Source organism: Scophthalmus maximus, chromosome 1 (genome assembly GCF_022379125.1).
Source record: "Scophthalmus maximus strain ysfricsl-2021 chromosome 1, ASM2237912v1, whole genome shotgun sequence".
NCBI lineage: Eukaryota > Metazoa > Chordata > Actinopteri > Pleuronectiformes > Scophthalmidae > Scophthalmus > Scophthalmus maximus.
The window spans coordinates 27,834,965-27,857,930 of NC_061515.1; the positions used below are offsets into that span (position 1 = coordinate 27,834,965).

At 46.3% G+C, this 22,966-nt stretch overlaps 1 protein-coding gene and 1 long non-coding RNA gene across 8 annotated transcripts in view; one reads left to right on the top strand and one right to left on the bottom strand.

Annotated features, from left to right (window-relative positions):
* The window catches only part of LOC118301237, a 1,055,945-nt gene that overhangs the window by 947,429 nt on the left and 85,550 nt on the right, over positions 1 to 22,966 (top strand). The window lies entirely within an intron of this gene.
* LOC118313039 (interleukin-1 receptor accessory protein-like 1) overlaps positions 1 to 22,966 on the bottom strand; it is a 225,876-nt gene that overhangs the window by 131,786 nt on the left and 71,124 nt on the right. The gene's annotated exons all lie outside the window — the stretch shown is intronic.

Sequence of the window (22,966 nt, forward strand, 5' to 3'; positions counted from 1 at the left end):
CCGACCCACATATGCCGAGCCACGGCATTGCAGCAATATACAGCGAAACACGACATTAAACATTAAAAAGCTGCTATAGCTCAAGATTGAAGGTCTTTGATTGGGACATTCCCAATTGTGTTTCGACCTTTCTTCACCGACCTGATTTTCATGCATCAACAGGGAGATATGTGTTTTCTGATGTAACTCGTGGATCAGAGACCTGCCGACACCTGTGGGTGAGAAATTACAGAGTGAACCGCGCATTTACATGCTGCCCTCCGACTGTGATTGTGGTCATTAAGAGGAAAATTGCAAAGTAAAAACCCTGGATCGGGGCAGATTTGTTCCGTCGGCATCCCACTGTGCCACACTTTAAGGGGCGCTCTTGACATTTCTATCCAGCTGAAGCACTGATTGCACCGAACCACAAGACAGAGACACATGCTGATGTGGGATGGACAAAGGCAATGGAATGTGGGATCGGGCGGAGCGTTCAGGACTTCCAACAAGTCGGGGCTTCTCAGAGAAGAAAGAGGGCGGATGATAAATATTAGATTAAGAGTCAAAAAGAGTGGAAAAAATAGTCACATTAACATCCTACCACATGAATGACACATCGAATGATCCATTTGATTTTGAAGCCAAGACAAAGCCATTCATCAAAGAAGACATCGGATTGAACTAATTCCTTTGTCTGAGGAGTGACGGTGTCACGCAGTTCTTCATCTCTTCTCTTGCACTGAGCTCACTTGTGTTCAGGTGCTTTTCCGTGGACGGACGTGACAAAATGAAGGCCTGATGGGAGCAAGCGGGAGAGAAGTGTGACTTGTGGGCAGGAGAGTAAAAGGTCAGCCGGGATTGATGGACTCTTCAGGTCAGTTAGCATCAAACGGAGCATTGATCAGTCCTCTGTATGGATCCATCTCATCAGGCCAGTGTCTTTCCTCAATACACCTATTTGTCCACGCAACATTGCTGGTGTCCATAAATAGGCTGAGAGGAAAGGCTTACAAAGTAATAAGCTGTTCTGCAATGCTGTAAACACACACACCCACACCATTGTCCAACCTTAAATGAGGCCTGCAATCCAACACACTGGGTTTTACTGCTCAAGACTGCAGCTACAGGATGGGTGTCGCAGTCCTAAATGAGTCCAAGTGCCCAAATGGGAAAACTGTGCATCCTAAATGAGGCATTACTAAAAGAATTTGGATTCCTCCCACTGCACACGGAGAGGCTGCAAAATAATATTTTATTTAGAGTTTAATTGCAGCTTGTGGCCCTGAGTGCCCCATCAGACAAACTATAATGGAATCTAATATGATCGTAATGGTTACTGTCTTCATTCTGCTTCTCTGCGTGATCCTGGAGCATATGGCACCGCGAGCATTTGTCCTTTTTTCTCTGACGGAAAATACAACAAATAGCACACAGCGGCGAGTGGAACCCTAACAAGACAGACGCGTTGTTAAGTCTGTTGGATTATCTCAGCCTCTAACCCAAAACACAACACACTATGATGCCGGCGCACGCATGATACGGACAGCAGGACGTCAGCAAGAGTCAAAGTCATTTTGTACTCACACATTGGTCAAATTTACTGTGTGATTCTGTTGTCCGGTTAGTTAAAGGTCATGTTTTCTTCGCAGAAACAAACAGATCGATTATTATTTTTCGCCTTCAAATTGCACACCGTCCTTTCAAATCACCAATTCAAATCACCTTACAACGGGATTTTCTTCGAGGACTGACCGTTTCAATACATACTTGCAACAAGGTGCTATTTGACCTTTTCCACCTGCACGTGTGTCCCTTGGTCATTTCTACAACTGTGACCGGCGATTTGAAACGACTCTATGTCGAAGTCTATGCTGCAAGTAAATGGCCGAATTTGCTCCGGCAATAACCACCGAAGGCGTCTCCGCTCATTATAGCATGTCTGACAGTGGGGCCCTCGATATTTACCCACAGCCGGATTTGTCACGGGGCTGGTGGCCACTTGCTTCACTTGCACATGCGAAGAACTTGCCCTTTGTGAGTGTGAAAGGAGGAGGAGAGTGAAAGCGCACTTGGCATCCTGAAGGCCTGGTGAGGGTCTCGACAAAAAATAGCCCGAACTCATCGCAAAGGTCAGCACTGCGAAAGCAACATAAGAAGAGTGTTGTTTTGACATTTTCAACGTCAGTCTCGTCCCTTTTATTCACGGAGGAGAAGATAACAATGAGGATAGACGAGACCGCCCGAGAAGTGATTGTCGGGGTGGGGTGGGGGGGGGGGCATGCGGCAAATGACATGACACACTTCCAAAGGCACGCTGGCGGAGACAACAAATCCACCCACATCTTTATCTGTGATCAAAGGGAAGATTTATGATTCCCCGCATTCGCAGTTCACCCCATTCGCGCGCATTATGTCTCAGAGCCAGGGCTATCGGAATGAATCTGCCAGTTGACTCCTTTTGACCCTCGACCACAGGATGACACTTCCATCAGGCCACTTACTGTCTTGACCTTCTGCTACTCGTGCCCCTTTTCTGCGGTATCAACATGGCAAATGCACATTAGCCCCAGTCCTGAGGCTATCGCAAGACGCACGGCCACTCGGGGCATACGCTGCAGTCACAGCTCGTCTCACTCTCCGTCCGTGTGCTGACAGACAGCCGACAGGCCGGACGGATGGCAGGGGTGGCGGAGATCGTGACGGGTCCGCTAGGTCGGTGATACATGAAGGAACAGACGTATGGAGCATATGGAGCTCGCTGACATTCTCCATTTCTCTGGGCTCCCAGATCACAATGATGGAGGCTGGGTTTTCCCCGACAGTCTGTTTCGTTGACATGACACAAAAATGCAAATGTTTTTTTTCTTTTTTTTGGACCCAATCAATTTATTGGGAGAAAGTGCTGACGCCAAAATTGAGACCTAAGTTCAAGAGGGAACATGTCCCTTTCACCTGTCACCATCTCATCTGGGTCGACGTCTTCCTGCCTTCCAGACCAGCTACTGTGCAGGCCACTACCTCTCTCGTCATTCTTCAGGATGTGTGGCAAAATTCAACATATGGCTCAGAAAATATGAGCGCACACAATAAAAAATTGAAATTGGCAGCAGAGCAAAATGACCGAATACATAAAATGCACACTATCCTCATCACACCTTCTTTAAACCGACCTGGACTTCACCACGACCTCTTTCTAAACACAGCCTTGTTTTTTCAGTTTTAAAGCTGCCCTTTTCCCCCTTGTGGACAGAATAGCTTACCAGCATGACATGCATTAGCAAAGCTAATAAACTACTTGGCCCCAAGCAAACCTGGAGTGTCACTGCACTGCCACTGTCTAAACTTTATCTGAGTGGACAGGTTGACTAACAACAAACTTTCATTCACAGTGACAGGCCGGCAGAGTTTCTGCAGAGTGGGGACTGCCACAGTCTTTCTAATGCTGTCCACCGGTGCCATTCGGGCTGAATGTCTTGCTCAAGAGAAGTTTGCAGGTGAAATTATCTGCGGCACGGAGGGAATGTGCAGTATGAGTTTCTCTCGGGGGGTTTTTCGCATTGCAAAATGTGCCCCCTGCTTTGGGGATTTAAAGAAGCTACTCTTTTAACCACAAACATACTTCCTTTTCCATTAGGCTATCTCTGCCCCCAAACTTCATATTGGTTTTCTAGCAGACTGGAACCAATCTGCATGGCAGGAAGCCTTCCCCAAAGCTAGTGCCAGACTATCTCTGTCTCACAAACAGCTCAACAAGCCTCTATTTGTGCATCCATTCCTGTGCTGCTACTGCAAATATTCCTGTTGGCAGGTAATGCATGATATATCTGCGTATGGAAACTATAATCAGTCTTTTGGAGAGATTGTGTGATATATTTATGAAAACAAATTCCACTAAGTGGAACAGAAAATGCTTTATAACTGCATGGAAGACTCGAGTGCACAGTTTGTCTGGATTCCAGGTGGCCAACGAGTTAAAAAATGGTTCACAATGTCAAGGCAGGTTTAAACCTGAGTGTTACCTGGTTGCCCCTTATTCCAAAGGAGGGCTGGACCCAATTTCAACAGGGTTATCTTCCAAAAAAAAAAAAAAATGGAGTAAACCTTGAGTTAACTGTTTTCAGTTTGAACCAGAGGTTGGAATTCAAAATGACAACTGAATCATGTGTGTATTCAGTTCAACAAATTGTCCTGCAAAGACGCGTAAACAGGCCTTCGAAGACTTAAGATGAAAGCCTGTGACACAATCGGACCAGGTACAGGTTGAAGGATCTTCAAGTAGCAGACGGTGTTGTCAAGCAGGCAGTGTCCAAATATATATATATATATATATATATATATATATATATAGTAATAACAAGACAGAAAACGGTTGGCAGTGGAAAGGACTTTTTTTTGTTTTTGTAAGTCAATACTGGTGCTGAGTTAAGTAGATGTACTGGCTGTGTATGTTGTGTGGCAACTATTCCCCAGCTGAGGTTCACTGCACACATCTCTCGCAGTGCAGACTTTTAGTTTGTCTGCTGCGGCAAAAGGATGAACCTGTGAATGGAACGGAACTGAAGCACAGAGGAAGGGACTGAGGCCTATATATATATATATATATATATATCAAAATAAACATCTGAGAGATTGGAGTTTGAGTTATTTAAACATTTCTCAGAGACAGGGCTGCTCTGAAGAATGAAATGGTCTGACTGCTTCTGTTAAACCTTGCTGAGGAAGAAGAAGAAGAAGACGAAGAAGACGACGAAGAAGAAGAAGCACACACACTGAGCTCACTGGCGACTGGGAATGTCCCAGAAAGTACAGGAAAACTGCCCATTGGCATCTTGGGATTTGGGGAAGCTACAGTAAAAAATCTAAACTGCATTGAAAGACTTTGTTGCATTACCGCAAACAAGGTCATTTGGGCTCCTGCAATTTTCTGTCTGGCTGATTAAGGTGAGAAAAGCAGCTGCAGATCGATGGAGGTTTACCACTAAAACCACTGAACAGTTACTCAGTCGATAGAACAAAAAGAAATTGACTAGCGCGACACACTGCCTCTCTCCCACAGTCCAAACGCTTCGCCTGCAGCTGCAAAGCGTTCAGACCTGCAGTTGAATACACTAGGGATTGTTACTTTCCTTTGTTTGGCCTGTTGACAACGTCACCATTTGAGCCAGGGTCACATTAAATCACTACGATGGGACGTTTGGTTTCAAGCGACGTATTTCAATGCAACTAAAATAGAGGAAACTGAATTAAAATTCCCAGCAGCTAAAGTTGTGTCGTGTATGAAAAAGCCCTCAGGTGAGGTCTGAACAACTGCACGTGTAATCTTTCAGACATTAATCCATGGTGACTCATCTGCTACGCAGGCAGTCGGATTCCTTTTGAAGTGAAAATGTTAAATCCAAAGCTACGAGGGGACAACCCCCTAACATGCAAGGATTCATGTGTATAAATTGGAGACTGCGGGTCAGCAGCTGCTCATGCTGCTTCGGTAAAAATGAAATTAAATATGTACTTTGGCATACCGTTAGTCAAAAACGCTGCCACAGCATCATGACACTTCCTCACATCGTAAATTCAATTGTCACATTGTTCTTGAGGTGTTCCAGTCGAAAACGCCTACAGAGAACCAGACTTCCCAGAGCCAAGAATACGGCAGGCAAAACTGAACAATGATAGAAGAAATCAAAATTGGCTCTTTGCTGCACAACTGTGCATTTAAGAGCTTAATTAGAAGTCACGGTGACTGAGAGGGCACGTGGGGCGCGATATGGAGATAAAGGAACATTTTTTCTTTCAAGATTCCATCCGTCCAAACTGTAACATTACTCCCACACATATTTATTAAGGATCTTAGAAAAACAAAACAAACCATGGGTATATGATTTGGTTGTAAAAAAAAGGGTCGACCTGACTCAGGGGCTGTGGGTTAGCTGCGGTTTAACGATAGTGTATATATCTGTAAAGTGGTCCATGGAGACCCAAGTGCTCAGAGGAGGGCTGAGTGCACCCACATCGGGTCAGGGTGGGTAACTGAGACTGTCAGCGGAGTGACTGTTCCGTCTGTGTGCACGGATGCATCAGTGTAACTCAGATTGCATTAGGCGCGCAACTGTCACAGCAAAGCAAACGTGTCACTGTCATTCGGACATCGGCGACGCGCTGCGTCCTGGTGATTGAACGGCCGCCCACTCCAATATGTCTAAGGAGTTGTGTAGAAGCTGCTCAAACGTCCATGGAAAATGTTCCCTCGATCAAAAGCTCGGTGAAGGCAGATGCACAAGAAATCACAAACACATATAAGCACACAAAGTAACAAAGTCGGAAGGTGAACCTTTTGTGTCTAGTTTGTGCAAGGTCATTATTTTCCCTCCCGTGTGCTCCAAGCAAAAAGTCCTGTATTTCCACTCTTCTATTATCTGACATTTATATAGGTTATTATCTGACACCTGCAGCTGCACGCCGCCTTTAAGAAAGCAAGCCGTTCGAGAAAATGAACGTTTCTGACTTGGGGCCATTGAGAAGGCAATCAGAGGTAGCATAAATGGACCACTGACTCCTTCAGCTTAATCCAGAGGAGGTTAATGCATTAAAGATGGAATAGTTCTGAGCACTTAAATATAAGGACGTTCTGTTGAAGGTTCACTTTTACTTTGAACACTTACGTGCCATATTCTGAACACCTCAACACCAGGTTATCTACATTTTGAATAAAAAAGTCGGTACAATAGTATTATTACACCCGAAACCGCCTGTTTCGACTGTCCGCAGCTCTGGGTTGTTCAAACATTCGAATCTGGTGCCGTTCCCGTCAATGGCTATTTGACCCAAAGGAAAAGTTGAGCCATAAGACACTTGTGGAACAGCATATATCGATCAAAAGATCATTGGTAAAATTGCATAGTAGACCGACAAAGCTGTGCAGTGTACAGAACATGAGGTGAACCCCTTGTAGAAGAAGCACTGCCCCCAGCAAACTGACTGAAAATAGCGCCAACTAAATCAATAAGTCACGCGTTACTGTCGCGAGATCTCCACAAACGTGGGGCCCGATGAGCGCGAAATCAACCCCCCAAAAAATAAGAGCTGCTGAAATCTATAGGGTGCGCCTGGTTTAAGAAAAAGGTCTCTCACAGCTTGTTGTTCACTTCCTGGCGAGGGCAAACACCGATGCAAGTGTCTTGCAGGCTGTCAACACTTCTGCGTGTGCTGACACATTGCGTCGACATCATAGTCAGTTTCAGCCTCCATTCACACTGTCCTTGGATGACCACTCAAGAAACATTTCCATTACCGAAGAGAGCAGCAGGCCACACTTTGGGGGGGTGGGCTGGATCGCTGAGGCGGGAATGCACATGTATTGAATCAATAGAGGTCTGCTCGGTGCAGCAGGGACAAACATACAGTACAGTAGAGCTCCGCGGGGTCTGCGGCAGGCGGCACGGTGGTCTCTGATGTGTAAGCTGCAGGAGCGGAGGGGGGCACGCAGGATGCAGTCAGATGGAAAGGATGGAAAGGAGCGTGTGTGAGGAGGAAGGGGTCACCGGGAAGGCTGATGGTGCAAACCACACGAGGTGCATATATGTAGACAAAGGAAAAACACACGGACACAGATATACCAGACTGAGAAGACAGGGGGGGGCTAGGGAAGAAGCCTGGCTGTGACTGCGCATGAGGAACAAGCGGCTCCCTTGTGGGTGGCCTTGTGGGAGCAAGGGGCGTAGTCAGCCCTCTCTGCGCAGGCAAATACAGAACCCTTGTGCTGGAGTTTTAAATGTACAACATTAGAACATGTCCACAGATGTTGGCGCCTTGAAAAGTGCCGTAGAAAAACAATTCCCCACTCCCCCTTTCCCTGCTCGCGTTTGTTTTACTGGCAGCTGTCAAGTTTGCCAGGAGATATTGTCCTCTCTGTTTCCACAATGTCAAATATTATCTTTCCCATAGTGTAGGGATTGTTTTAGTTCATAGTGCGCAATGAGTCACCTGCATGCACAATGATATCCTTACATAATTAAGGCTACTCAAGTATTCTGTTTCTTGACTCGGCCTGCGTTTACAACAACCCTTGTGAGGTTATATCCCAATTATGAGAGAATATGTGCTGCGATATGCTGAGTTTGGCAAAAAGAAATTGAGGCATGTCATCACTTTCTTACAATGTTTCCCGCAGGCTTACCAAGCATTGTTTCTTATATTGCAAATATTATCCACAGAGTTTTAAGAGGTCAGCCACGGCCGTTCACTGTCAGATATTATCGGCATGTGATTCAGCCGAGGATTGTGTTTTTTTTTCCCGACATCATCTCTTTACTTATGCTTCCGACGATTCCCTCCATTTCCGACAACACTTGGAGATTTAGCTGGAATCTCTTGTGTTCAGCTGTGGGTTTGACTTAACGCGTGGGCGGGACCGAGCAGCGGAGACAGTGAAAGTGGAGGAGGAGAGTTTTCTCATACGATCAAGGAAAGGTGAGGGGCGGTTAAATTGCATTCGGGGCTTTTGAGGATACGGTTGATAAATACATTGGAATCCTCGTCATCTCTACTTTGGATATTTCCCCTGTTGAGTGGAGAAGTGATGGAATATGGTGTAATGAGGTGCACAGGTATGAGGCGGATGTTTTTTTTTCCCCAAAGCAGAAAACAGTACGTGCTACAATTTGTCGAAGTTGCCACTGAATTGAAATCCACTTCATCCAAACTTTGCAAAACTTCTTTGATCCCAAAATAGCTTTCCGAATTTTGCAGTCAATCCAGAGGCAACACAAATCTTTTTACTATTCATTATTCCACGACTTATGGCCAGAGCCCCCACAAAGCAACATTATTAATCTTGAGGAGGAGGGTAATTCATTTTCTCTGGCATGTAAAGATAATTAAGCAGGGGGGGGGGGTGGCAGGATTTTTAAACACGCTCACTTGTTGCCGCCTCACATGTCTTGGCATAAGTCCCAACACTTTGAGTTGATGTCAAAATACAATTACTCGCCCAATAAACCACCTTCTGTTCCTCTGGTTTAACCACTAATCTGCAGTTTGCAATATCACAGTTCAGATGCATTTCAGTGAGCGCAGTGTACAGACATTTGTGTGCATTTAATGAGCTCTGAGGCCATTTGTTAAACCATACGTGCATTCGATGCATATTTTCAAGCTAAATTGTCAATCGTTGGACTTTAAGCACTCACTTTTCAATGGTTGCCTCTCCGTGTTTGTACATGCACACAGTGCGTATCTGCCTGTGAGTCGATGTTAAGCTTTAATCCCACCTCTGCTTCTTACAATAACCTTGTTGCATGTTATTGACGCTGCGGAGAGTCCCACTCAAGTCCACGCCGGCTAACCAGTCGAGCACAGGAGTGTGGTTCAAATAAATACAAGAACATTGACGTCGCAAATTACATTGTGATTACAATCCACTGAGACGCTACTACAGTAATTTAACAAGTAAGATGGCGCGTTCTCTTAGAGAGGTTCTCACTTAAAACTATTCTTAGACATATGCTGTTATTGCGCCACTGTAATAACAAGCAACTCTGAATGTGGCATGAAACTAAACCTCTACTCACAATTTTTTTTTCAGCTTTCAGCCGCTGGGAGATGTCACCATCGCTCTTATTTTACATCACTGTGCGTGGGTGTCACTGCAGTCGTCAGTACTTGAGAATCATGCTACGACTTTTTCCAAATCCCCAAATCTCACTTTTCGCTTCCTCGTGCAAGGCGGCTCTCTCGTTTTCTGCCCGGAACTCATCGAATCCTAAGTCAAAGATGTCTCTGGCATCACATTTACAGATGAGGTTCTCATGAGAGACTGTGCGGTACGGTTCAATATGGTCTGATCATAGTGTCTGCCGAGAAAACTCCGAACCAACAAATCCTTCGCGACGGCTTTTAGGGTTTCACTCCTGCCTTTGTTTCCTGCGGTGAGGTATCATAGGGACCCCGTCACTGTCAGCGGACACACAGGCAATATGTCGAGTGCACTGTGGCCTGCCTGGGGGGACGCTGACTTACCTCCAGCTCTTTCCTGTCACAGTATCCCATAATTGGCCCCCTGCCTCTCACCAGAGACTGTGTCTGTGTGCGCGATGGCGCGCATATGTGTGGGCACCGCGCGCCCGCTTGTCAAACTCTGGGATGGCGCACAGATTCATGGGCACCGAGGAGCCCTGAGCAGCTATGAAGACATTCTGTCAGAGATGCCGGGGAACTGCTGAGATAGTTCAGTCTTCAAGCTTCTTCGCAAAGGCCAAAGTTGGGGATTTTTCCCGGGGAGGGATGTGCCATATCTGATGGCACTGGAGTGGTGCAGAAATAATGGATGTATGCTGTGAAAATGAAGTTCACTGCAGGGAGCGGGATTTGGCCACAATGGTAGAAATGTGATACAGGAGAACAACTCCTGGTTATCAGTCGGGACCGTGGGCTGTAATGCTGAATGAAGCCAGCTGAGCTCCAACCAGGTCTTTAAAGGGCCTGAGCAACTCTGCAGTAAATCCCCACCAGCCCTGAAGCATGACACGAGCATGATGTTATTACTACATGTTGCCCAGTTTAACTGTGGTGTCATAATGCGGGTCACTCTCCAGATTGTGACTTGCTGCCAGGCAATAAGACTCCCGACCTGGGGTCAGGGCCAGGATAAAGGGGGGCTGTGAAATGATGAGGAAGAAGAGAGAGAGAGAGAGAGAAATGAGGAGGAATCCATTTGTGCTACAAAAAAAATAAATGCTTTGTTCTTGTGTGGCACTGTATATACTTTCAGCGCTGTAAACATAAAAATAATCTGAGAAGAAAAGAACTCTTATAGTCACATGCAAGAGACTGACGAGAGGCAGCAAGCAAACAGAGCTTATTTCAAGGGGTCACGAGCTAAACAAAAAGGTTGAGAATCAAAAGCACGGATGAAACACCGTCGTACAGTATTATGTTGGTTAGCTCATTATCATGAGCTTTTACAAACTATGAATCTATTAAGTGGAATTAGCTCTTCATCGGACTTTCCAAAGTAAAAAATGCCGCGGTCCTTACGACAATTAAATGAAATGCCCGACCTGCGTGGACCCTGGACTGCCCACTCACCTTTTGAATAACATTTCATGAAGGAAAAATGACATGACTCTGCCTGGAGAGCAGCTCTGACATGTGTGTGTTTGTGTCAGATCTTTTCCATCATTACTTTCAATCATCTCGTCTGTGGCTAATCACAGAGACGTGACATCCATCGGGGTTCAGGACCAACTGAAATAGTGACTGATACAAGGAATAGGCGCTGAATGCATTACATTCATATTCTCTGGTATTCACACACTGACCGTGTGTTATTTATTGTAAAGCATGACTCAGTTAATACGAAGACAAACAAACATGTTGTTTTACTCCAACTGCGCTCGTCAGGCCGACCCCTCCTCCCTCTCTCCTGCATCTCCCTCGAGGTCGGACATCGGAGGTGCCGCTCCTGTTGACAAGTGAGCCCCGGGGGAGACGGCGGGAGCGGGGATTCTTGTTGCTGACACCTGTGATGTGTCCGTCCTCCGGAGAGGTGAGTCTGACAGTGAGAAGACCCATAAGCGGAGGTGCTGTCAGATTATGCAGTCGCCCCGAGGGGCAACACATCCGGGGGGTTGGGGGTGAGAAGGCCGCGATTGTACATGTTCAACAGTGATGGGTGTTGAGAGGCTGCCGTTTGCGCCGGGCTTCTCCTTCTCTGTTGGTGATGTCAGGCATCACGTGGCGTATCGAAGGGCTTCATGGCAGCACATCTATGAAACAAATTCTATATGAGGGCTTCAAAAAGTTCTGCTTTGCCAAAGCTTGTTTTTTTGAACTTAGTTACCACATCAAATAAGCCATAATATTCATTATTATAATAATCAGGTCCATCAACTGAGATCTAACGGTGCGTTTACCTCTGACGAATGTGAATGTTACTGGACACCACTGATTTTTTCCGTTCCTTGATAAATGTGCAGCTTCGCAAAGAAACAAAACTGTCAAACTGTCAAAAGGAAAACGGCAAATCACGGTGGGGGATGCAACGCTGATTAACATCAAACATATTCGCAACTAAAAATGAAATAAAGCACTAAATGTCACGAATGCGTCAGTCGAGCCCAATTTCAAGGCTTCAAACTTTTCTGGAAATACTGCTGCCGAGCTTGTTCAACTTTTTGGAAAGCTGATGTTTTTTATTAGTATAAAAAAAAAGCGAAAAAAAAAAAAGCCGCTCCTCTTCTAAAGGGATGAAAGTGTGTTTTTATGTCTTATCGGCCGGCGCCACATCCATTACCTGCTGGTACGACCCTGTGGGCGGTTCGTCTAGGTTCACAGGCTAATCTCTCTCACCCGAAAGTGCCACGCCATCAAGCCTGCCACCGACGAACACTCCTACGAGCCCGCGATTCACTCCGGGGAAACGGCGCTCAGTGGAGCCAAAACCCCACCTGAATAACTACACTACACGTTCTCATTTGATAAGTAGCCCTGTAAACACATTCACAGCACATGTGGCCTCAAGGATGTGTGGAGAGGATAGGTTCTCTGAAGGAGGACAGGGGAGAATGTCATCATTTTTATGACATTAGGTGTTTTATAATATCATAACGTTTGTACGCACTTTCACACGCGGCAATGGGCAAAGTCAAGCTGCGGGAAAAAGCGGTGATCACGTGTATCCGTGCTACAAAAACAAGCGGACTCAGCGGGCGAGCATCGCTTTGCTCCGCCCTGCGACGAGATGGGAATTTTTCGAAAGACATCTAATTAGCTAATGTAGGTTAAAGGGAATGATTTACATTGGGTTTAATGCGCCGTCGATCATCGGTGATAGTGTTTGGAGTGTGCGGAAGGAGTCGGACGGAGATGTATGAGATGAAAGTGGGGAGTAGGCGGACAGAGGCGATGAGAGCAGAAATAGACATACTGGAAAAGGGGACATAAAAAAAAAAAAAAAAAACAAGATGAGAAATGACAAAGTGTGGAGGGGGGGGGGGGGGGGGGAAATGGAGACAGAGACTATATGAGGTAAAACCAACGGAGGGGGAGCAGAGCCACAGCAGAGATTACTGGTTTCGCACGCAGCCGCTCTCTTTTCAGCTGACACAGGAGGAAAGCTACAGTGTGGATCCGCATAACCTGACCACTGGACCATCATTAAAATCCAGAGGCTGAGAGACAAACTGAGCCCCACCTGACTGCCGGCTGGTGTTGCCCCCCAGAGAAACGTGCCTTGTTGAACCCCGCTCCTCCTCTGTCAGCACTTTCATAAATAATTCACCGAGCACTCCGGGGGCAAGAGAGCCATAAAGTGTACAGTACTTTTCTCCCACCCCCGCGCCCCCCCGACTTTCCCCGCATTACTTTATTGCCCCGTATTTGCACTGCACTAACAAGCTGCACTCGTTTGCATACACTGAGGACACCTCAGGGCGCAGGTCCATTAAAATGATCCATTCAGGGGCAGTGTAAGCAGCGCCGTGTGAGAGTGACGCAGATTCGCGATAGGACGTAGTTCGCTATGCAAATGCAAACAGGCGAGGCCTTCCGCAGTGCTGCAAAATAACAAACACAGCGGTCTGATATCTTCAATAGACAATCAAACAGGCAGGAGGAGACGTAAACAACCTCTATTCCTCAGAGGTGGCACTGAGGTCCCTGCTCGCAGCCCCATCTACATAATCAGTCCTTAACACTGGCACAGAGCAATTGATGAAGTTGACACCGAAGCACTTGCCTGACAACCTGCCCTGTTTCCACAAGTATGAAAAAGCCCACATTTTAGATGGTGACGATGACAAGGTCTGATGCCGGCCTTCCGAAAGAAGCGTTTTATCCTCCCTACACTTGCCGGGACATTTCGACTCATCGATCGAAATCGTCGGATGACAGGAGCCTCTCGCTGTATCTGGAGATCTGGAGACGTCACATTAGACTGTAGCTCTCGAAACGTGACGAGACAACCACCGTCGCCGTGGCTGCTTTTTGGTGTTTGGAAAAGGGAGAGGGGAAAAACTAGAAATGCAGGAAGTACGACTGTGTGAATAGTGGCTGTTTTTCTGATTTCATTAAATCAAGCAATTCCTCGCTCTGCTCCTCCGTAATCCCTCGTGCTTGTTCGGCGTCTTGAGAAATGCGTCACGTTATGGTTGATGATAAGCAAGTGAGAGTAAAAGACCCTTTCTGTACCTGGAGCTAATACTGACACAAGCATCAGTCAAGCTGAAACTATATTTTCTTCTTGCTCATGCAGTATCATTAAGGCTCCTTGAAAGTGAGGTGAAATCCACGTGAATCCATTCAACGCTGAATGCATACTTCTACTGCGCGATATGCATAATAATGTATGTATTTTAAAAGGTACAGCAGTACAAAGAGTATAACTGAGGCTCTGCCAAGCAGCATTTCAAAGAGTGAGTCTTCCACTATTAAATCATGCTGAGATTGGCGGGGATCAGCATCTGTAATGTTACACCAATGCTCACAGTGGTAAAGACGAATTCACAAACATGCATTATGATGCAAACACACACACACAAACAAACACTACAACCATTTCATTTCACTTGTTCACCCTGACATCGGAATACTTCAGAGTGAATACGTCAGTTTTTTTTGACCGTTTACCAATCCGCTCTGAGGAAACTGGGTCATGTGGAGCCAGAATGGCTTTGTCAGACGGGAAAAGCTACTGAACCGTCCTTCCTTACTGTCCATTTCCACTCAGAATGCCCCCCTCTGATTTTTTCTTGTTCATCACATCCCTTCAATTTCTCTTCCTCACTCGACCCCTCCACATCCCCCTCGCTTCTCATCTTCTTCACTCCCTCGCCCACTGTCTTTAATTCTACAGGGTGGAACAAAAAGAAAAAAAATCAGTTTAGCTATTGCAATACAATATCACATCTATTTTAGTCATATGCACGCTTTTCTCGAATGCTTTCGTGAACTATAAGGAGGTTCAGGCTAGAAATCTTGCCGTAGGCAGTTTGGAGCCGGCTTGATTATAATAAACGTTCGATTTTCATAACCAGACGAAATCTGAACATGTTCCTGGTAAATGCAAGAATCTAACCCCATTTTGTCTGTCTGCAACTTGTCTGTTCTTGTTAATGAAATGTGTGAGTCTTTTGTTATTAACAGTTAACTAGGACTGTGCCGTAAATGCCAGGTGTTGTGTATAGACATAGTCAGGAGACAATCCTGCACACGGTCTTAATTGTGATCATAACACATTATAAGCTTCCTCCCAAAAGGAAAAATGATCACCGCCAAACTCTGTGCGCCAACCTTTGATTGTCGAACATCTCATTACAAAAGCATGTGCATTAATCTGCTGCTAAGAACAACCTCGGCTATTCAGAGGTGTTTGGAACCCGACGGCGGGGATTTGCTCCCATTGAGCCACGTGAGCATTCGTGGCGGTGGGCGCCGAGGCCTGGCCCGTCCAGAACATGTAGGATGGGATTGAGTTCGGCTCAGTGCAGGACAGTCAAGTTCTCCCTCAGCAAACTGGGGGGAAATATTATCTGCATCGCCGCAGCTTGTGGAAGGAATACTTTTAAAAAAACAGTGACAGTGACTGATCAAAATGCTCATGAAAGCACAAGACCACTCATTAATTACCAGAGAAGATAATTGGACAATGTCTAATTTTCTGTATTGTCCAATATATGGAACAATAAAAGGTCCATTAAGCACATTTGGCTAATTTAATTTTAATATATGGTGCAATGAGAAAGCCGTTAAGACAGCAGAGACAGGACGTATCTGCGTTGACATCTATTTTTCTAATCTGCACAATTCTTCGGAGCAGTTTAGGTTTATTTAAAAAAAAAAAACGAAATGGAAAAAATCCTTCTGCGTAATCAAAAACTGCTTATTCTTACTTGTGTGCTAAACTGTGTGCTCTCTAATCACGAAGAGTGAGGTACACCGTGATTGCTTTGGCAGTGGAATTTGCATATTCTCAGTAGCGCTCGTTGTTAATCATTGATCAAAGTGATGAATGGTTGTCACATTACGCGTTATTTGTATAAACACTCCACGAATGCCCTCCCGGAACAGATCCTCAACAGCAGCGACTCCTCGGCGAGGACGCAGGGGGTACAACCCAGCCTCACTGGTGACTGAAGGGTAATTAGCATCTCGGTGTTCTGTGTACTGTATTACAAGTGTGAACGATGCGTCTACTGCTAATGAGGAGCCGCCGAGGGAAGGCGACGCGGTCCGTTCGGCGAATTGTGAGGACGCAGGAGCGGAGGGGGGGAATGACGGCGCAAAAAGTGAGAAATGAAGGGGCTTTACAGTCGGACCACCGGCGCCTTTGCCAGCTCGCGCACACCGGCGAGCAATTCCGAGAACTGGACGCCAACAAGGTCAACACACAGATACACTGTACCACGGGCTTTATTACAGTAATGCATTCGGACAAGTGGCCTCGTTTCTCCATATATGAGCTCGTATACCCCCTGTTCCGTACGCCACAGGCGGCCATTGCAGTGCATCACGTGGAGTTCAGCTCCTTTAAAGAAAACCGCACACCGTGTCCCCTCTCATTAGCCTCCCGTCTCCTGTACGAGCGCTCTCACCCACCACTGGTTCTTGCCTATGCACAAATGAACTGCCCAGTTTGTTTGCAGGTCAGGGGGGCTGTGGAGACACGGCGTCGTGTCTGCAGTGACAACCCGGACAGACAGCGACTGCGATTTAACGCTAGAACAGAGGTGACTGACAGCGATTTGTACGATTTATTCCCGCCGCATAATAATAGAGGCTTGGAAAGTGGCAACAAAATGAATTGGATCTCGTATGGGCTCAGGGGTTTTTTTGGGGGGGTGAATTGCTTTGAACTATTCTTGAGAGAAAAAAAAATCCCTCAAGTCATGCTGTGAATATTTCCTGTGGCATCAGTGGTCGCACTTAAGTGCACTGTACGGGCGTTACCGCACGCTTGTTCTGATGTGCTTCTTCTGTTTACAACATACAATCGGGTGAAAGTTCATTTGCTCAGTGTTGCTAAAAAAAATAAAAAAAATAAAAAATGCTCTCTGTTTGAACTTGACAGTCAAATCTTGAGCTAGGGACACATCACCACGGAAAAAGCAAGACCAGATCAAGGCCCACTTTTCCCGGCTGCGCCAGCTCATTGTGGAGATGCTATCTAGATTCATCTCTGCTGAAGGTATCGCACTGGCAATTTCAATCTCGATTAAGCAACATCGATCTGCCGCAGAAGTCCACGTGACCCCGCCGAGATGATCCAGCACAACCAAATAATGGGAGCGCGCGTCGATCACATCTCGCATCGCCACCCGATCTGGATATTCAAGCTCCAATTCCAACACCGCGGAGAGAAAAACCTCATCTGTTTCCATGGGAAACCATTTCAGATGCCTCAATAGATAAAAACCAGGTCACCCGCTACCACTGCTCCTCCTAAATGGATGTTCGGTCCATTAGGTGCAGAAAAAACAAAAGCTGCTGCGGGGCAGCTTCAAAACTTCAGACGACTTGTGGACGGCTGGACTGCTGCTGCCCATGGGGAGGAGAATCCTTCAGGCGAAATCCCTGATCCCCCTTATCCCTTCTCTTAGCCTTTTCCAACCAGGTCTTATCACCTCCTGGACAGTAATTAACAGGAATTACACAGAGGCCCCTATCTGCTGAGCCCACGCTGTTGCCCGCAAAGAGCCCTTTTCCATTAAGGGGCTGCGTGCTGGGAGATTATCAGCGGAGAAAGGGCTCGTCGATCAGGAGGCACGACACAAGCGCCAAGCCCGGCCACAGTTTGGGTCACGCGTGCTGATAAGGTCCAAGTCAGGTTTCAGGTTCAAGCGCACTGACATCTTACATTTTGAGCTCATGTGCAAATGTTACATTTATATTTTATCAAAGAGTAGAGTGTAATCAATCTTCTCCTCAACCTAAAAAAAACAACAAAAAAAACCCAGAGTACGAGTGGTTATTAAGACGAAGAAATTGCACCATTACAATTCGTATTCTGTGAAAAAGGCACCTCACTTTGACTTTAGATATTAAGGAGATATTGGGAGAGTTAGCAAATCCAACTGCACCGTAAAAATGAGGCCTTTAGGTAAATTAGAGATTTGTGAGCTGTATAATTTCATCACTTCCAACGGTGTTGCTTGGTTAATAGAAACGGATCCTTTAAGTTAAAACCAATCGTGCAAATTTACCCACATGATTTACACTCCTAATTCTCTCGCTCCCTTTCTCTCTCTCTCTCTCGCTCGACCCTGCACGCTCTAAATGTTTAACAGGATCCTTGAGAAAAGCCTCTCTACTTCTGTTTCCGTGGCAACTGGCATGCACTGGAATTGATGACTATCTCCTGATCGCCCACTTGCTTTGCACTAAAAAACGCTCCCACCGTGAACTTCAACAGTGCCGCTTCCCTCGCCGGAAGGCGATGCCGCTATTCCCACATTAGCGGGAGACTGAGAGCAGAAAGAGGCCTTTTTACATTTGACGAACACGCCAAACAATTCTGTAATCTGTAAACACCAGTGAGGTTGACAAATGAGGCTGTTTCGGAAAAACCACAGTGACCAGGTCTTTTAATAATGACTAAGGGGAATAGATTTAGATCTTTCTAACTTTAAAAATTCAACATGACGGACATAACAGGATCTCAATAATTCATGGCCTGCCGAGTGCCCTGTGGTGTGATTTGTATACTTCTCCTACCTCGGTGAATCAGGCTCTCAGCATGAATCACTGTCCATTCAGCTCCACCTTGAAGCTGCAGACTCATTTGAGAGAAAGCCTGAAACTATATCCTTACCCGGGTCATCCAGTTAAACGCTTTTGTCCAACAGTGTCCCCATACCTCACACTTTCATTCTCTCCCTTAATTAACACAGACGATCAGCGAGACAGCTCCGGAGGCCAGAACCCGCAGCGAGGCTGCTCGCTGTCACCTTGTTACCACCGAAAAGGGTTCAGACGAGGTCCCCCTGACGCAGGAGAGAGGGGGAAATGAATTCATGAAGCCCGGCCTCCCTTTCCATTTGGCCTCCGCCTCCCCTCGCCCCTTCCTCCATCCCCACCGTCCCTCCTCCACAGCCTAGTTTAAACTGTTGGCACTACACAACCGAGCGAGAATATTCAACATAACCACGCTCCACGCACCAGCAACCCCATGCACAATTCATTCAGCTTCATTAAAAGCACCCGCACGCACGGTGATAGAAAATTAACAAACACATTCGTGCAGTGTCCATTAAAATCTATTCATTAACTCCGGAGCCACATTTCATCCGCTGTTGGTTTTGTCTGTAAGTGTTTACAACGCAACAATAAAAATGCAAACACTCAAAAGAGCCTTCGATTAAGTCAACGGCGTCGAGGCATCTGTGGCCGCTTGTTTAAGCATTTGCCGAAGTGCCGCTACCTTTGACAGCCAAAGGACTGCGGAGGCCGTGCCGGATGTCATGCATGTGAGCGAGAGGCAAGACACAGCGCTGTCAACCCGACTCCATTCTGCAGGCCTGCAAGAGGTCAGAGGACGTTGAGGAACGCAGCCATTTCCACTGGCCTGCCAAAACACACCCACTGGCAACGCTTGGGTTCTTTAATAAGAGTTTGGCGGCAGACTGTCCTTTTACACAGCATCACTGTGGGAAAAATGTCCACGCGCTGACCATGGACGAGAGTGTCTCCACTTAAGTTAACAATGACGCAAATCTCACCAATAACTCAAGGTCACGGCCAGGGCATTCATATCGTCTAAATTAGCTTCAACCCATCTGCCAAATCCTTTGTTCTGATGACACATTCAGCGCGCTCATTTGTTGTACTTATTTATTTCATCCCATTATTTGGTGACTCTATCCACATGTTTCTGTATTCCCCTTTATCCCTCTGTCAATAATCTTCAACCCCCCCCCCCCCCCCCCCCTCTGGGCCAGTTGGGAAAATCCATGAATGCCCACTGGGTCGTCAGCCCCGAGCAAATGTACTCTGATCAATTGTACACAGTCAGCGTGGACTTTGATTGGATAACCTGCACCTCAATGTCTCACTGTGTGTGCGAGTGAATCGATATTCCAAAAGAGAGGTGTGTGTGTGTGTGTAGAGCTTGAATGCTGATTTGATAGGCGTTGGGAGCTTTCAATCTGAATTCAATTGACTTAAATTCCCATTGAAAGAAAACAGTGGACGGACGTCGTCTTGGAAAGCGCTGAGTGTGCATTATCCGGCTTCTACGCATGAATTCCACAGTGCGGCGGTAACTTCCGGGGCACTTGGATCTGCCGTCGGTTAACCGCGGAGTGTGTTTTTATAGGGGTTAGCTGCACTGCGGAGGTAGACCACACGCAGAAATTAGGTCATTGAAATCACTCAATAATAGCTGTTGACATTGCATGCGCATTGTATAGTTCTAAAACTGGGATCACAATTCCTCGATTTTGAAATGTTTCCTAATCCCTCCTCCTCCCCTCTGCACTGCAGCTCAAAAGCAGTGCTTCCCATGGCACATTTGAAATGGTTTTCTGACAGTGTAATACCAAAGTAATTTACTTGACTGCATTCTGGGTTTTCGTCGACGTGAGTTGCAGAGTCGCATGTGGTTTTTATTATTTCTGTTTGATGTGCCCGAGCCATGCAGAGTGCCACCATTACATTTGGTCATGTGGTTCGGCTGTACAGATACGTTTGTCCTCAGAGGCCTCGCGTAGCTCTCCGGATTGCTGTGTTCCACTGAAATGGTTAAGTTCAAATCACCTCATGGTAAAATAGCTCCCATGCCAAACAGTTTCCTTCCACAGCTAATCTTCTATTTGCATATTAAAGGCAAAGAAAGGCGCATACAGAACCATAATCCTTAGCTGTCCTTGTGTTTTTCAAGACCAGGCACTCGATGCACAATAAAAAAAAGCAACAGAGAGCCTTAGAGAGCGTTGCAAGGCAGCAAAAGGAGGGCCCCCTTTTCATGCCTATATCACACGCTTTTGAAAATCGCTGAGGGTGGCGCGCCATTAAACACTATAATCAGGCCATATTTGAATTTCAATGCCAAGCAAATGAAAAGGTGTTGGATTGGGATTCAGATACTTTTTAAAAAAAATGTTTTCTCAAGTGAAGTGGATTGTATCAGCGCTGGACCTGGGTACAGATGACCAACAAAATCAAATCAAAACACCAAAGCATCATAGAACCGCTGTGTTCCGTCACGCCTCTGCGCGGCCGCTCTGACAGACGCGCCTCTCATTGAACGTCGACTAATTAGCCAGAGATTGGGAGCAAATCCCACGGTTTAAAGGTCGCCGACAAGTAATCACCCCCGTCCCTATTAATGAATTGTCTCGGCAGGTGTGGGGACGACTGTAAGGTCGACGCGGCGGTGGAAGAGGGAGTTAATCATTCATCACGCTCTTTGATTCGCCTCCTCCATCATCTGACGTGTCGATGGGAAACCACAGCTTCTCTCCGCCACTCATTAGGTTCTTTGAGAATGAAAGAAACAGACATATTTGGTCCAAAGGCAGCAAGCGCATTTCATAGTTAAGCTATGGGCCTCATTACACACGCTCAGAGGAGAACCCTTCAAGAGTCAACCCTAATTGGCTGCCTGAACATTGCATTTTTACAACAGGGGTTTAAGTGTTTTTGATGTGAGATGATATGGGGGGGGGGGCTTCCGTGAAAGGCTGAACGCTGAAGAAACATTTTAATTACCCTCTGTGCTGAGAGATGCACAGATACACTTGGGATTGGGAGATGGTGGCGCGCTGCGCTGCGTGGCTACTGGCGGGATTTCAGAGACGCGACGCCCGCTGACCTCCGTGGTGCCCTCTCGGTTAGCGGAAGATGCATATCGAGATTTGTTGCTCTTTGGATGCTGCCGCCTCTGCACTGTCACAATGGCGGCACAGGCCACAGGACTCCAACTGCCTCCAACCACAAAATTTGTGTTGTTTCGACTTAAGAGGATCCGTCTATAATGGCAGTTACTCCCTCCGCATGTCTCTCATCGTTTTAACTCCTCTTTCCAGCTCTAGGAAAAAACAGATTAGAAAGCAAACTCTCTACCCCCGGGTCTGATATCGGCCGTGTTCTCAATCTCTTATTTACGTTCAGAACATTAATAGAATGTAATCGTTTTAGAAGACCACCAGGGCCGTAAAAGCATTTTATTGCCGTTTGATCCGCAGCTGAGAACTTTTTACATTTACAGTGCTGCCACTTTGCAGCACGTCGTATAAAACTAAATAAATGAAAATAAATACTTCTTGCACATTACAGATGACGATGCCGCCCGTCTCTCCACTTACGGCTCACTGAGAAACACACACTCCCAATGCAGCTCTTCTCTACATGTTTGTTTCATGATATGCAGAGGAGCTGCGGGGGCGGCTGTGCAGTGCTACGCTGCACTGCGATTGGCCGATCGGGGCCCAGAAGGAGGGCTTGTACCCCACGGAGAGGCCTTGGAGAGATGACAGTGGAACTTAATTAATATGTAGAATTTATTGATCATTGCACTGCAGGGAAATCAGCCGCCATCTTCTACCATTTTTTGGGGGGGCTCTGAAGGACTGTAAATTAGCGGTCTTAAATATGTCAACCATGCACCACATCAAACACGGGCAATAAACATGACAGGGAAATCTGTGACGGGACTTCACTGTAAATCATGCCAAATTAAATTGCAAGGTAGGCTTGCAGGGAATCTTTTTTTTTTATTTTTTATCAATTTTGAACAGAATTAATTTTTAAAAAACAAATTCGGTGCATCGTAATCAGTGTCGCCTTCCTCTCCCCTAGCAAAAGGGCGCTTTAGCTTTTGATTGCACAACATACTTTCCTATGCGCAGGTAATTCCCTGCTAATTACAATGAAAATGCTAAGCAGGAGAATTTGACTGGGGCCTGCTTGTACCCTTCAGAGTGAAGAACAGTGGCCCAAGGCCAGGAGGATAGAGTCAGCCTGGTTTGCTTCCAAAACTCCTGCAGTGCGTCAG